Raw genomic sequence first — 16,377 nt, 5'->3', positions numbered from 1 at the left:
TTTCGAGCATAAAACCGCCGTAGTTCTCCCTTTTATCTTCAATTGATTTTCCCCCAAACATGCAATTTTCTTTATTTACAGAAGATATAGGCAACGTAAAAATCCCAAGGTAATGTACTGGTCAATTTCATTTCATATTGTTTGAAAATAAAGCACCAACATATAAAGTTGACTAAAATAACCTTACGACAAACAAAACTTACTTCGGTTTTCAACCCCTAAAATGACGATCCGAACGTCTACGTATCCTGATGTATTGAGCCTTTTTTACGCAGAAAAAAATATTTTTTTTATTATTTTTAATCATTGGTCAAAGTATGAAAAAACACACTAAGTGTTACAAAAAAAAAAAAAAGTTTACTAAATTTTTTTTTTTAGACTCAAAAACAAAAAAAAAAAAAAAAAAAAATTTAGAGGTAAAACGTGGACTCCATCCACGTTTTACATTTATATTGTATAACGTGGATCTTAACGTTATACAATTAAATTTTTATTTTTTTTAATTTTTCGTTGACTTGTGTCGATCAAAAAATTTTGGGGTATATCGTGGATCAGCCACGATATACCCCTTTTGGTATATAAATTTTTGGGCACCCTTTTGGTAAATACCGCGTATTTTTATACCCTTTAGGCTCCGGAGATGAAAACAACGAAAATTAGAAAGGATATCACATGTATCATTAGACTATATAAGTTTTGTTGGTTTATGCCCTCCTAATTCAATTCATTTTTTCTCTTTTTAAGCAATATTTGTCGTTTTTTTACAAAAAGTCTTTTAATTTATATGAGAAAGTGTTATAAGTATATCAGAAAAAATAAGCAGAGACAAGGTGTACATGGCAAAAGGTATCAAATGATGATAAAAGTAACACCAACAGGTACGAGATATATTGATTGTAAACTAGTTACCCTCTGCATTTTGTATGATGCAATTTAATTACTAGTGACAGCAATAATTACTCTTAATATGTATGCATGCAGTACAATCTGATATTTTAGCATAAAAATAGTTCTCCCACTTGTTGCACACATGCACTTTACAGAAGATATAGGCAATCTAGCATTTCATATTGTTTCAAATTAAAGCACCATTAGTTAGAGACGTTTAGAACTTATGATTTTTGACTTTTTTTTATTATTTTGACTTAAAAATAAGTGTTTAAAAACACTTTTATTAAACTCAAACACCACAAAAATGCTTAAAGTTATTTTGGCTTAAAAACACCTAAAATAAGCCAATCAAAAGAGGCTTAGTCTAGTTCAAATCCTTGTAGCTTATCATGTGTCCATGATTGTTTGTGTATATATATAGAAGATAGTGAAATATATATTGTTACCTTTGCTCACAAACTCTCTAATAGTAATGCTTAGACAAGCCTATGGCTTCACAATCACTCACCAGCCTCATCAACTCGAGTTTGACTAGTAACACCAACTCGAGTTTGACTAGTAACACCAATTCTTTTGCCCCAATATATCCCCCTTATTTAATCATGCTATATAGGAACAACTATATTTAATGAAAATCTCAATTTCTTCGTATGTTAAGGGGACAAGCTCATTGGTTGAATCTCATAAGTATCCATCACTCACAAAGAGCATCCCAGATGAAGCAAGTATTGTTGATGAGCAGTTGTCAATCGAACCTATTTAACTTGAAAAAAAAAAAAAAAAAGGATCAATTTCTTTTTAGTTGGTTACAACCATCTTTAAAAGAAGGTGTCCTTGTTCAGGTTATAGGATATTATTCTGTCAAAAAAAGTTTGGCAAGCTGTTCAGAATTGTACGCTTCAAATCTAGGGAAATAGACAATAGTCATGCACTCCCATTGCAACTTCGGACAACTAAGGAAGGCACTAAAACAATTATTGCAGAGATGTTAAAATCGAGACAGGGAAGATAATTTCGAGAGACAAGAATAATGAGAGAATTCATTCTGTTTTATATTCATCATAATGACCTGTAAGATCTTCCTTATCCTAGTCTAATTACAAATCATATATTACCATAATACAAATTCACCATAAATATACCAAACTTATTATAATTAGACTAGAATGGGGTTCCCACCGACGTAGGGATTCATCGACGTCCTCCCCCCCCCCCTCTTCCCCCCTTAACCAAGTTAGAGCATGAGGGTCCCAAATGCCCAGCTTGCCAAACAATTATTCATGCTGAGATTTGTCCAAAGCCTTTGAAAACACATCGGCCAATTGCTTACTGGTTGACACATGACTGGGAAGTATTATACCGGATTGGAGTGCGTCCCAGACATAGTGACAGTCGACTTCAATGTGTTTAGTATGTTCATGAAACACCAGATTGCGTGCAATATATAATGTCGCTTTACTGTCACAACACATTTTCACCGGAGATTTATGTCTAATGCCCAAACTATGCAAAATTCTCTTTAACCGTTTCAATTCACATATTGTCATTGCTATTAGTCGGTTTCCGCCTCTGCTGATGAGCGAGAGACAATGTGTTGCTTCTTGGTTTTCTATGATACGGGTGACTTCTTAAGGGAGATAAACCAACCAGTAAGTGATTTTCAAGTCAACGGACATCCGGCCCAATCCAAATCACACCATCCGTATAACTGAGATCACAATCTTTTCTCATCACAGTACATTAGCCTGAGTTCTTCTTCAAGTAGCGCACCACATGAAGAGTCGCATTTTAGTGTGTTTCCTTTAGTTGTGGCATGAATTGGGACAGAACATGCACGCAATATGACAACTCAGATCGCGTAAAACTTATGTATATCAATCTACCGACCAAATGTTGGTATGGTTCCGGATCTCTCAAATTGGCTCCTTCGGCCAACGCCAAATCGTGATTCTGTTCCATGAGAGTATTGATTGGTTTAGCTCCCAGCAATGCAGACTCTGAGATTATATCCAAGGCATATTTCCATTGACAGAGAAATAGCCTAGTTGGTCCACGTGCAACTTTAACTCCCAGAAAATACTTCAGAGGGCCCAAATCTTCCATGTGAAAACATGCGAGGAGATAGTCTTTGAATTGTTCAATGGCACTATGGTTGTTTTCGAAAATAATCGAGTCATACACATAAACTAAGCGTTAAGTTGCATACCTCCTCGGTGCATCGTGAAGAGAAAATAATCTGATTACGAGTGTTTGAACCCAAATTTCATCAAAGCACTTGACAATTTCGCAAACCAAAGACCGTGGGGCTTGTTTCAAACCATACAAAGATTTTCGGAGTCGACATACTTGGCCTGGACCAGGAACACAAAATTTCAGTGGCAATTTCATATAAACTTCCTCCATAAGATCACCGTGCAAGAAGGCATTATGAACATCCATCTGATGCAACTCTCAATTTCTCGCAGCCGTAACTACTAAAAAGGTACGAACGGTTACTACCTTAGCAACCGAATCAAACGTTTCATTGTAATCAATTCCTTCCTCATGTTTATTTCCAAAAATGACCAACCGAGCTTTATATCGCTCGATTATGCCGTCAGAGTTGTACTTAATCTTGTACACCCATCGCTATCCAAGCGCTTTCTTATCTGGTAGCAATGTTTCTAACGTACCCATTCCATTGTCCTCTAATGCTTGGATCTCTTGCTGCATGGCTTTTCTATAATGTTCCTTTTTCATTGCCTACGAGAAGGTTTTTGGCTCAGTTTTTGTGGTGATTGCTGCAAGAAAGCTTTGGTGTTGCGAAGAAAAAATATCACAAGATATATAGTGAGCTAAAGGATGAGTCGTACCTGAGGATTGCTGAGGATCGAGCGGACACGTTGATGGACTTTTTTTTTTGGAATGTTTTAGTGATGTAGTCGCGCAACTAAATCGATTCATGCTTCTGACGTTTACTTCAACCTAATTGTTCTTCCGGTGGCATTTTGTTGGCCCCGACACCTTCCGTCTATACTTCATCCATGTTTTCTCTATCTGGACCGGCATCTGTCCGGTCCAATTCCCGCTGATCCGTAGGTTCGGTGTCCATACTTCGTTTATCCGAGTTTCGTTAGTACCTACATTAGTGTGGTCTTCTTCAAAGTTTTGTTGGTTTCTTTCTCCCTTCATTTCATCCGGGATCACTTCTATATTGTTGACCAAGTTACCTGATCTTACAGCAAAGAGGAACATAGTCTCATAGAAGTTCACATCTCTTGAGACTAAATATTCATCGTTCTTTAAGTCATATAATCTCCAACCCTTCTGTTCGTAGAGGTATCCCAAGAAGTCACACCTACGACTTCGACTCTCAAACTTGTCCCTTGTTCTTCCCTTTATGTGTGCATAGCACATTGACCCTATCACCCTTAAGTGATCATAACGGGGCGGTTCTCCGAATAAAATTTCACATGGGGTTTTCCCCTTCAAAATCGACGACGGTTTTCTATTGATCAAATACCCTGCAGTCAAAATACATTCTCCCAAAATTTTAATCGGAACATGACCCTGAAATCTTAATGCTCGCGCCACATTAAGAATGTGATTGTGTTTGCTTTCAACTTTTCCATTATGCTGTGGTGTTCCTGTGCATGATGTTTGGAAAAGAATTCCATGTTTGAAGAAATGAGTCTTCATACATGTGAACTCAGTTTCATTATCACTTCTAAATCTTCAACCGTTTGTGTCAAAGATCGAACCAATCGACCGCCTCCGCCTTCACAGCTCGTATCCGTGGTACATTTCAGAAATCGTAAAGTGCAGCTCGACGCTCACCTATTTCAAGCAGCTTCCTCATGGTGGGGTCCTGTAGAATACACATAATTTTGTTAAATTTTACATCACAATCTAAATTATCGACGAGTTGTGACACATAAATTGGATTGCATGTTAAACCCGGAACATATGGAACATCCTTTAACCAAATCCTATTATTTATCCTGGTTGTTCTCTCTCTCATGGCCACCGAGATATTTCTATCCGGAAGCCCAACCGGACACTCGGGAATGTCCGTTGATTGCTCAATTCCTCTGAATTACCTATCATATGGTTGGTAGCTCCGGAGGCAATCATCTATGATGAGTTTTCGGTCTTACCAACCTTCTTGTTATTCAGGTTTATTCTTTGGGAATTCAACACATGAATCACAGTCTTTCGGATCTCATCGCTTAAATTGTGAGGTCATGACCCGCCTGTGTTCACTGATTTTATCTCCATCTGAGTTCCTTCTTTGGCAACCATGGCATTAGCCCAGTAGTTTCCTCTTCCATGACCGATCTACCCCTCTCTGTTGTTGCTGTCCTCTTCTTCCATTTTTTTTTCTCATTTTTTATTTTTCAGCCACTACTCCGGATATCCAATGAGTCAAAAATATTCGTCCACAACGTGTCCGGATCTCTTGCAACATGTGCAGAATGCACCACATTTTTCCCTTTACCTTGATCACTATAAGAATTTCTCCTTTGTACGGCAAAAGCCATGGTTACACACCGATCCTCCGTTTTTTGTGTGATTCCTCTCACACGCTCTTCTTGCAACAGCTTCCAATAGACCTTGTTCAACTATGGCAACGATTCCTGGGCCAGTATATTCGACCTTACCGTTCCATACCTTGCTTCATCCAATCCCATAAGGAAAAGATGCACTTTTTCTTCTTCTCTTTTGGCTTCTAGGACTGTTCCTATATTGCGCGTGCACTTTCCACATATACAAGTTGGAATCTGTTCGTAATTTGCTAATTCCTCCCACATCTTAGTGAGTTTTCCTTAGTAATCCACTCTGGTCCTTATACCTTCGCGCACGGCAAGTTCGCCTTTTAGTTCTTGCATCCGAGGGCCGTTAATAATAGCGAACCATTCTCGGATGCTCGTCCATAATCCTTTTACTTCATCTTTAAGTGAAATTTTTGAGCGAAGTGTTGGTTCTATAGTGTTGTGAATCCCCGACACCAACAATGAGTTTACAGTCCACCAGTCTTTTAAGTCCGGTGACTCTTATCAAAGCTGGGATACGACCGTCAACGAAATTGAATTTCTTCCTTGCTCTTAGGGTTGTCATCATGGATCTAGCACATTCTTCATAATTTTCACCCTTCAGTTGGACTTGTGTCACTACAATTCCAGAGTTATCATTCGACGTAATGTCATAGGGAAAGATTATTTTTCTTTGGATTTCGTTTTCTTCACTGGCGATTCCTTTGCCTTTATCGTCGGTTTCCCCGTCACCTGCCATTGTTTCAGAGTTTTGTATTTTTTATAACGTGGCTCTGATACCATGTTAAAATCGAGGCATGGAAGAGAATTTTGAGAGACAAGAATAATAGGAGAATTCTTTTTTATTAGTATTCATCATAATGACCTCCTTATATACACTTAATTTCCTCCTTATCCTAATCTAATAAGGTAACCCTATTCTAATAGAACTACAAATTCCATATTACCATAATTAAAAATTCATCATAAATAGACCAAACCTATCACAATCAGACTAGAATAGAGTTCCCACCAACTTAGGAATTCACTAACTCACCGATGTGAGCGCACAAACTGGTCCGGTTCTGATCTCAATAACTGATGAAAACTTTGGCAGACAACTTGACGGCAATAATATAATTCATTTCAAATGATGATTTGGTCGTACAGACAAGTTATGATGTTTTGGTTGTCTCAGTTACCTTACAAAGTGATACTCATTACTATAACTAATTTTCAGTCATGAATAGCGGCTAGAACAGATGAATGTTGTGATCATATTCTTTGTCAGGCTAATAAGACTATGAAAATATTACATCCCACATTTTCATATGTTAAAGTGCGTCGTAGTTAGTCGGTGTAAGCTTGGAGATCAAGGTTATTCTTAAGTTTATAAGTGATTACAACCATTTTTAGTAAGTATCGAATGGATTAGAGGTTAATCGAGTCAAAGAGAATAAGTTTCATCGAAAGTCGGCAAATTGAGAATGTTATAACCCGTACTTTCGGGGTAAGACTATGTTACATCCCGTATTTTCATTCAATATATGTATGATCAAGTTAAGGTTGACGAATGCGCTTAAATGTGAAAAATGAGAATTTGAGCAAATAACCGAGCTACTTGCTTACCCAAACCGAGTTGATTGCTTGCCCCTCCTATTTGCTTGACCTACTTAACAGGTGTCATGATTATTAAATGAGGATGAGACACATAATTAAATTAACTAGGGACAACATGTGGCACCTTCAATTAAACAAGTAGGTGACAAGTAGGCGTGTCACCTACTTGCTTAAATGAAAGGCCCGAAATAAGTCCCCAAAAAGAGGCTAGTGAAGTCGGCCATAAGGGCCCTTTAAGGGCTGATTTCTTTCATTATTTCACTCATTTATCACAGCCAAAAATCAGAGAATAAACTCCTGCAAACTTCTCTCAAAAATTCCACACAAACCTTAAGTGATTTCAAGGGATTCAAGTGATTCTAGTGTCGAAGAACCTGAACTGCTTGCTAGTTTCCCTTTCTCCTTCTTGTAGCTGCGTTGGGGACTAATTTAAGATGAAGAGAGCCTATATTTCATGGGTTCTACTCAGTTCTATGTAAGTTTAAGCTTCTTCTTCCCTTATCTGAACTTGCACGAGTTGTAGCTCGATCGTAATGGCTAAAACTTGTAAGTTCCGAAAAAGTTAGTGTGATGTTGTTGTTGCGTCATTTCTAGGATGTGGTGAACTCCTTTTTAAGTTGAATTTATGGCTGGTTTATATGATAAGGGTATTAATTAGGTATTGTTGGTTGTGTTGCTCGAATCAAAAGAAAAGACAAGTTGGAAACGTGTTTTAGTAATCTGAAAAATCAGTTTTAAGGTTGTTGAACTTTATGGGCTGTTTTCTTGTTATTTTTTGAGATACAAGGCTGAAAAATTAGATGAATATAATTTTCATCATGTTATATATATTGTTGAGTTAAAGTAAGAAATTCGTAAGGGGTGACAAGGGTTGTGCGGGTTCCAATCTGAGCTTGCCGCTCGTCGTGATATGTTGAGGACTTGTTAATGATATATTGTACCTTGTTGTTGATATTGTTCTTGTTGTGTTGCTCTAGTTGTTTTTGATGATGTGTAGAGTTGGAGGAAGTCAAAGTTATAGGGGAGATGCTGCCCAAATCTATTTAGACAAGCTACTAGCTTAGAGCTACAAACTTAGTTCCTTCTTGGCATTAGTCATGAACCTTATTGTATTGATGTAGATTGAGTTGTATCGTGGGCTGCTTTGAAAGTATTAAGGAGACAAGGATATCAAGGTATGTTAAGGCTAATCCTTCCTTCTTTTGGCATGATACAAGTAACGAAACGTAAACGTAATGTTATTCCATAAATGGTTCTACTCTTAGTAGTTAAGGATGTCTATGTTATTCATTCCTGTGAAATGTAATTCAAAGCATGTCTAAATATGTTCTTAAGTCCCTATTGAGGCATACGATAAAGATGTTAATGTTCATAACATAATCCAAGGGTGAACGACTATATGTCATCCCAAAAGATGTTCTAATGATCCTAAAAGGCTATTCATGCATTATAGGTATATATGTAAACGAGTAAGAACATTATAGACGCGTGTATAATATTTATAAGGGCATAACTATAGCATTCCTACTTTACCACCGCGTTACAGTCGGTTGGACAGTTATGTATCCTTATTTACCATCGAGCTATGATCGGCGGGACAATTATATATTTACCACCAAGCTACGGCCGGTTGGGTAGTTATGTATCTTGATTTACCACTGAGATATGGTTGGTCGGGCAGTTATGTATTTACTACCGAGCTTCGGCCAGTTGGGCAGGTATGTATCTCGATTTATCATCGAGCTACGGTCGGTGGGGCAGTTACCACTAATCAGTTGAGCAATTAGAGGTTACGACATCGATGTTAGCTGTAGAGTGGCATTATGTATATAAGTCTATTCATCACGTATATCATGGAACTAGTGGCAATCCAGAAGTTTCAGGTTGATTCTTATCCCTCTTATTGATAAGGATTTATTGTTATGTTTCAGTTCTGTCTTACATACTCGGTACATTATTCGTACTAACGTCCTTTTTGTTATGGACGCTGCATTCATGCCTACAGGTGCAAGTAATCAGTTTGACAAGCCCTTACAATAAATGAGGTTGACATTCAGCGAAGGATCGGTAAGACTTCACTTCATTCGGAGTGCAGCCGAGTCTAGAAGTCATGGTGTTAGAGTTTTGCTATAGAATTATGGGTAGGCAGGGGCCCTGTCCCGACCATGTTTTGATGTCAGATATTTTTAGAGGCTTTGTAAACACATGTTCAGTATGTAGAGTATGTCAGTGTCCTGGTTGGCCCTCGTTTACGTTTCCTTTTGGGTTGTTTGGTGTTGATACTCATAGTGGCCTCCTCGGCCCGTACATATAGATATGTTTTGTATATATATATATATATATCACTAGTTGTGGCCATGTTGGCCCATGATAGTTTATAGAGTTCGGCCAAGTTGGCCTATTTATGTTCTGGTTAACGTCCAACAATCATGAGTTACAGAGTGGTTCGCTCGAGCCAGTACGAAACCGGGTGCCAGCTATGCCTCACCTAGGTTGGGGTGGGCCAAATTGGTATCAGAGCAGGTCTGTCCTAGAAAGTCTACAAAACCGTATTTGTAAAATCTTGTTTATGGATGTGTTGTGCACCAAATTTATATACATGAAGCTACAGGTTATTTAGGAGTCTGTTACCTTTCTTTCAAATCTAAATTGTGTCGTAGAACTGAGTTATAAGAGTTGAGTTAGGACTTACGTTGTTATCGACACTGAGATGATTGCAACGAGAAAGACTACAGCTAGCCAGAGGACTAATACAGCAGCAGGTAAGAGCATTAGTAGAAAGAGTTCTAGATAACGTGGACCAGTTTGCATTCATGTGTTCGCTCATAACTTAGAGGGACGTAGACAACAACAACAACAACAACAGATAGAGTAGGTGTCACGACCCATTTTCTCTAAGTGGTGTAGGCACCTACCTTTCCCACCTCGATAAGCGAACCCTTATCCCAACAATCATAAAAACATAAATAAAGCGGAGGAAGATAGAATAACGTAAGTCTCACGATAATAATATCAAGAAAATGCGGAAGTAAATGAAATCCACCCCAGTATCTGGTCTGGTCATACAAGAGCATCTAACTAAATACTGCAAGTCTGAATAATAGTATTACATAAATAATCTAAAAAATCATTTCTCAGAATAGAAATAAATACATAATAAAAGGAAGAGTCCTCAGGCAACAAACGTCCTCATGCTTACCCTAAAGAGACTCGAATCAACAATCCTTGAATATCAGCCACAAGGAGTAGAAATGGATCCCACTTGGTACTCTGCATTCATAAAAGAATGCAGCAAGTGCAAGTCAGTACAAACAACAAGTATTGGTAAGTATCATAGGTCGACTAAGACTAGCTGACGTATATAAAGACAACAAAGCACGGTAAACACGTAAACCAACAAAGTACAAGTCAACACGAATCCATATCCACTGTACAATCATCACCTATGTTATAGCATCTAAACTCAACTGTGCCAAGTCTCAGTATAATCAATCCGAACCAGTACATCACTGTCATATCACAACAGTCATCACCTATGTTATAGCATCTAAGCCCAACTTTGTGCCAAGTCTCGATATAATCAATACGAACCGACATCACAATCATATCACAACGGTCATCACCTATGTTATAAAGCATCTAAGCCTAAGCGTGCCCAAGTCTCGGTATAATAATTCCGAACCGGTATATCACAATATCACAACATATCACGAAAACCAAAAGGTACAATGCAATGCAATGCAATAATGTATGTATGATGAATGCAATGCATATGCACCGTACACATGTACTCTGACGATGGAACTTCATATCTCGGTAACACAACCCATAGGGGACCGGCGAAGTCCATGTACCGCTCGCTCAAAAAAATGACCTCGGATCACGAGCACTCTCTCGATCCCGGCAAGAAACCTCGGGCATTGTACACTCATTCGTTCCCGGCAAGAAACCTCGGGTAACGTACACTCAGTCATTCCCGGCAAGAAATCTCGGGCAACGTACACTCAATCCGCTCTGGTAAATGACCTCGGATCACGGACTCTCATCTCTCTTTTACACTCTTCGGCAAAAACCTCGGAGACTACACTCCCTCACTTCCATCATCAGTACCATAACTATGCAATATCAATGAATCATGGAAATGAGTGTGAATATGATGCAATGTAATATCAACAACTAATTCGATCTCAAATAGTACCATCCAGGGCACACAAGTAATATCAATAATACACAATAAGCCACAATGAAATCATAATCTCATCTCAATGCCGATCAAATAAAGTACAGCAATATCATAGTCATAATATATCACTAGTCACAATTACCTAGTATCTCAACGTGGCAATGAGCTAATAAATAAATAGAACAAGATAAGTAAATCAACACAACGGAGTGGCTAGCCCCCAAATCATACAATAAGGCCCAACCTAAGACAATATCCAACCCAACTTCATACCCAAAGGTTTACATGCATTCTCTGATAATATCATCTAAACATACGCTTCGCTAATCGAAGTTTCACCATAAGGTAAACTATGACCTACCTGGAGGCCAAACAACAAAATCTCCAATAATCAAACCTTAGTCTTTCCCTTCCTTTGAGCCTCGAGATAATGGAAGTCTAAACATATTCGAATCATGAAATTAGAATCAAGAAGAACACCATTCAAGCGTTATTTCCATTCAAGACCCAAATCCTAACATATGGAATGTGGTTTATGAACTAGAAAGATGGAATAGGAATCTATAGGTCTCAACATGAAATTAATGTTCTAGGTGATCAATTCCTATCAATTAGAAGCTAGAAAGACTCATAAATTACTCAATTTCGGATTCTAGGTGAAACCCCCAATTTTGGGTATAAACCCTAGCTTTTCAGTTCAAGAATTAATCTCTAACAATGGAAGATTCATGATTAACAACCTTAGATATATCAAATTCTATAATAACCCAACAAATTTTCATCAACATAAACAACTTAGAGAGTCTAAACCATTTTTATGAACTTTTATGAAAAACCCAAATTGATTCGTCTTGATCCTAGGGATTCTAACCTTAGATTAAGGATTAATAGAAGTAAGTGGAGGATTCTAAGATCAAGGAAGTTACCTTTGTGAAGAAAATAGCCAAAACCCTATAAAAATCGCCTCCCAAGCCTTAAGATATGAATATGAAATAGTGACAAGAGGTTGGGGTTTAATCATTTTTAAGTCACAGATTCAGTCATCATCGCTTCTGCGGCATTGGGACCGCTACGGCGGTCCTGCTACTGTGGTTTCTTAGACCGCTATTGCGGTCTACCCAGATTCTCACTACGCCGCTCCTGTGGCGATGGCACGGCAACGGCGGTGCCGCTATAAAACACCAGAATCTTATAGTCAAGTTTCACAATTTAACCCGAAATTCCGACTATCATCCGAGACTATCTGCCCACAAACCAGATAAGTAGACATACATAAAAACACGCTACGAACGCACTCGTGGCCTCGGAATTCCCATTGGGGGTCTCGTTGTCCGAGTCAACCATTTTTCGCTTTTAAGCCAAATTCCCCAAAACTTACCCAAATCAACTCCGATGACTTCAGAAATCATACCACCCGACTTCGCGGGTCAATTATACACTGATATAGCTCGGGAAAGGGTCAAAGGGGTCAAACTAGTCGTAACGACCAAACGGGTCGTTACAGCAGGCTTGAGATAGACTAAGGTAAGAGAGATAGGTCAGCCAAAGAGTATAGAGAGTTGCAGGGTGGTTGTAGGTCCCAGAAGAAGTCAGCGAGATGGGGCTCAGATATGATTACAGTAGCTCGTCGGGGGCAAGCCAGAGATCAAGGGTACAGGAAGTGCCGGACAAAGAAGGCAACCTAGAGGTTCGGCTGCAACCTTTTCCATATCAAACACCCCTAAGGTAAGGGTAAAGAGAGAGTACTTAGCTTAAGGGGTAACAGAGACTAGATGTATGTGCTAAAAGACTAGCAGGACTCCGAGTTGCCATCCGAAAGGGAGATAGGTATGTCACCTATGTTAGCATAAGAGAATTAAATGACTAGCTAAAGATAGAAGATATAGTGGGGAGATTAAGGTTTCAGAAGGGTATATGAAGTTAGAAGGATTCGCCGTAAGATGAATTATGACGATATACCGACGAAGAGCTTAGATTAATATATGTGAGACAAGAAATGTGGATTTAGTTTTGGGTCGAATGAGGGACCCTAGTGCATTTGACATTTTCTTAAATAATGTGTGCCTCTAAATGTGAGGTCTCGCTAATTTCCCTTTTTTGTCATGATTCACGTCAAATCTAACAAACATAGTTTGATGAATAATTTGTCGGAGACTAAAAGTGTTTACTTTTGGCGAACTTAAGGGATCAAACTGTTAAGTGCATACTTAAGGGACTATCTTTAACGTACCCTCGTAGTTAAGGGACCATTTATGTTAACTTATGACAAACTTACTGTTAGTTGCATAGTTAAGGGACCATTTTGAACATCCCCTCATAGTTAAGGGACCGTTTATGTCGTAAAAGTGTGTTAAGTATTTCATTATTGTCCCCACTAATTCGTATTAGGACAAAGAAGTTAGGGGATGCTTGGTATAATGGATAGGGAAGAATAATCCAGGGATAAAAAGTTAGTACCACTATATTTCTTGTTTGGCTACTAATCCTGGGATAAGTTATCCCAGGATTAAAAATAGTGCTGGGATAAGTTATCACCAAACTTTAAACCATCAATAAAGCGGAGGAGTGGAATAACGATCGCGAGGATAACTTATCCCGGATAAAACCATGAAAATGACAAGAATAACCACAAGAAGTCTCTCAAACTTTTTTTTAATCCATCTACCTACGGTAGGGGTATTTTTGTAAACAAATAACTTTTTCTTAAAAATTATGCAATGCATGTCACTTTTAAAACAACAAACCAAACAATCAATAAAAAATAATACCAAGATAACTTATCCCAACATAACTAATCGCGATATAATTAATCCCAACATAACTTATCCCATCACAACTTCTCTTTAAACCAAACGGCCCCTCAGAGCCTTGAACAAACCTTCCCCAATCAAACTGACAACGACGTCGTATTTTTAAAATCCCTCCAGAAAACCCAAAATCAAACTTGTATAAAGCACACCCTCGGGTACTTTCAAATCATTCCTTCGTACAACAACATCTCGCAATACATGACCATCAGCGGCTGATCCCTCCCAACCAGGTAAGACATAAGTAAAGTTAAGATTTCTATCACAAAACCCCAAGACAATAGTTGCTATATCTCCTTTCCGTGTCCTGTATCTTGGCTTATCTATAGTTCGAACTCTAATGGGAATGTAAGTACCATCCAATGCACCTAGACAACCCTATAAAATAAATTAACAAAATACTTACATGATAATGTTTTAAATCTTTCTATAGTAAATCAAATTTTATATTGAAATTTACCTACCTTAAACCATTTCCATCGATCATCAGTCTCATCTTCGGCCACTAGATTAGGACTAACCAGTAATAATGGAGTTAGTTTGAGAATTGCTCTTAGACATTAAAGGCTTGACTTACACTCCACCCTGATCTAATATAATCAACTTTGATAGACTTATTCTTCTCGTGATGAGCCAAAATATTTAAGAACATTACTAGCTTTTCAGTGCTTGACATATTGTTAGTGTCTGTCAATCCTCCAATATTCGTGGCTAAAGAAGCTAAAATATGAAAGGCCTTTCTATCCATCCTAAGCTTATCAATACATACAATATCACTTGTCACGAATGATAGAATTTAGATGAGACATGATTTTAGGAATTCTAGCACCTGTGCTATATCGAGTGACCCGTCTATTTCTAGATTGTCTTCTTAAAATTATGTTGTAAATAGCCATAAAAAGACAAGTAAAGACAACATATGAACGCACCATAATCTCCTCAAGGATGATAAAACATTCGACATCGCACAATTGTTGAGGATCCATAGACACCTATTTGTCATTTAAAAATTGCAAAATCATTATTAAACTGAGTATATATACTGAAACATAGATATTACATAATATAAAACTGAGTTCTTGTTTTCTTCTCATGTACAAATAAATTTCACCATTGTCACCATCGGTCACTAGAACAAATAAGTTTCACAAAAGAGTTACGTTTTTCACCGCAATACGGTCCTCTTTTATAACTGGTGACAATTAGAAATAGTATAGTCATCTATAAACACAATAGTTCTAGTTGAATCATTACATCAAAAGAAGGTAAAAAACGTCAATATCCCGCTAAATCTCCATTAGTAACATAAAAATAACATTGAAAAATTTGAAGCTTCAAAAAATCAAAACCAGTACAACAAAAATCCAAACCCCAACATTAGTGATTACAAAATGTGAATCTTCCTCTCATTTTCAAAAAAGTTTAACCATTTCTCCACATTAGTACTATAAGAGGAATACAACCGAAGAAATCTAAGAGGAACTCAGATTTAGCATGGTATTACTCATGAGAGAAACTAAACAATAAGACCTGCTACTTTATTCAATGATCAATAAACATACAAAATTAAAAAAATAATTAATAAAAAATAAAAATTTACAAGAAGAGGAAAGTAAAAAAAAAAAGAGGAGGAAAACATGAAGTAGAAGGGAGAAGATTTCTTGTGATACCAAAAACTTATTAATTTGTAAGTAGAATGGTAAAGGGTTTTTTTTTTTTTTTTTTTTTTTTTTTTTTTTAATGATAATAGATACATGGTTTTTTAATGATAATAGATACATGGTAAAGTAACAGAAAAGGAGAAGAAAATAAAAGGACAAACTTACAGAGATGGATTTCTTGGAGTATCAATCTCCCATAGCTGAGTGCCTAAAGCTCTGGTGGGAGAAGTGAAGATGAGAAAAGAAATTTCGGAACAAATGAGAATACGTATATATGAAACAAAGGGGCAAGATGGTCATTTAGAAAAGTTATCCCAACATATATTAGTACCGGTATTAGTTATACCAACTAGAAAAGGGGATAATATTATCCCAATTTATGGTATAATTTTGTACCAGTACTAATTAATAATTCAAACCAAACATGGTACTAATTTAACTCAAAAATTTAGTACCAGCATATCCTATCTTATACCCTCTACCAAACGACCCCAAAGTATTTACTTTTGGTGAACTTAAGGGATCAAACTGTTAAGTGCATATTTAAGGGACTATCTTTAACCTACCCTCGTAGTTAAGGGACCATTTGTGTTAACTTATGACAAACTTACTGTTAGTTGCATAGTTAAGGGACCATTTTGAACATCCCCTCATAGTTAAGGACAAAGAAAGCCTTGAAAAAACGTTCCCCAATCAAACTGACA

The sequence above is a fragment of the Lycium ferocissimum genome, chromosome 4 (genome assembly GCF_029784015.1).
Source record: "Lycium ferocissimum isolate CSIRO_LF1 chromosome 4, AGI_CSIRO_Lferr_CH_V1, whole genome shotgun sequence".
Classification (NCBI taxonomy): domain Eukaryota; kingdom Viridiplantae; phylum Streptophyta; class Magnoliopsida; order Solanales; family Solanaceae; genus Lycium; species Lycium ferocissimum.
This window is presented reverse-complemented; position numbering follows the sequence as displayed.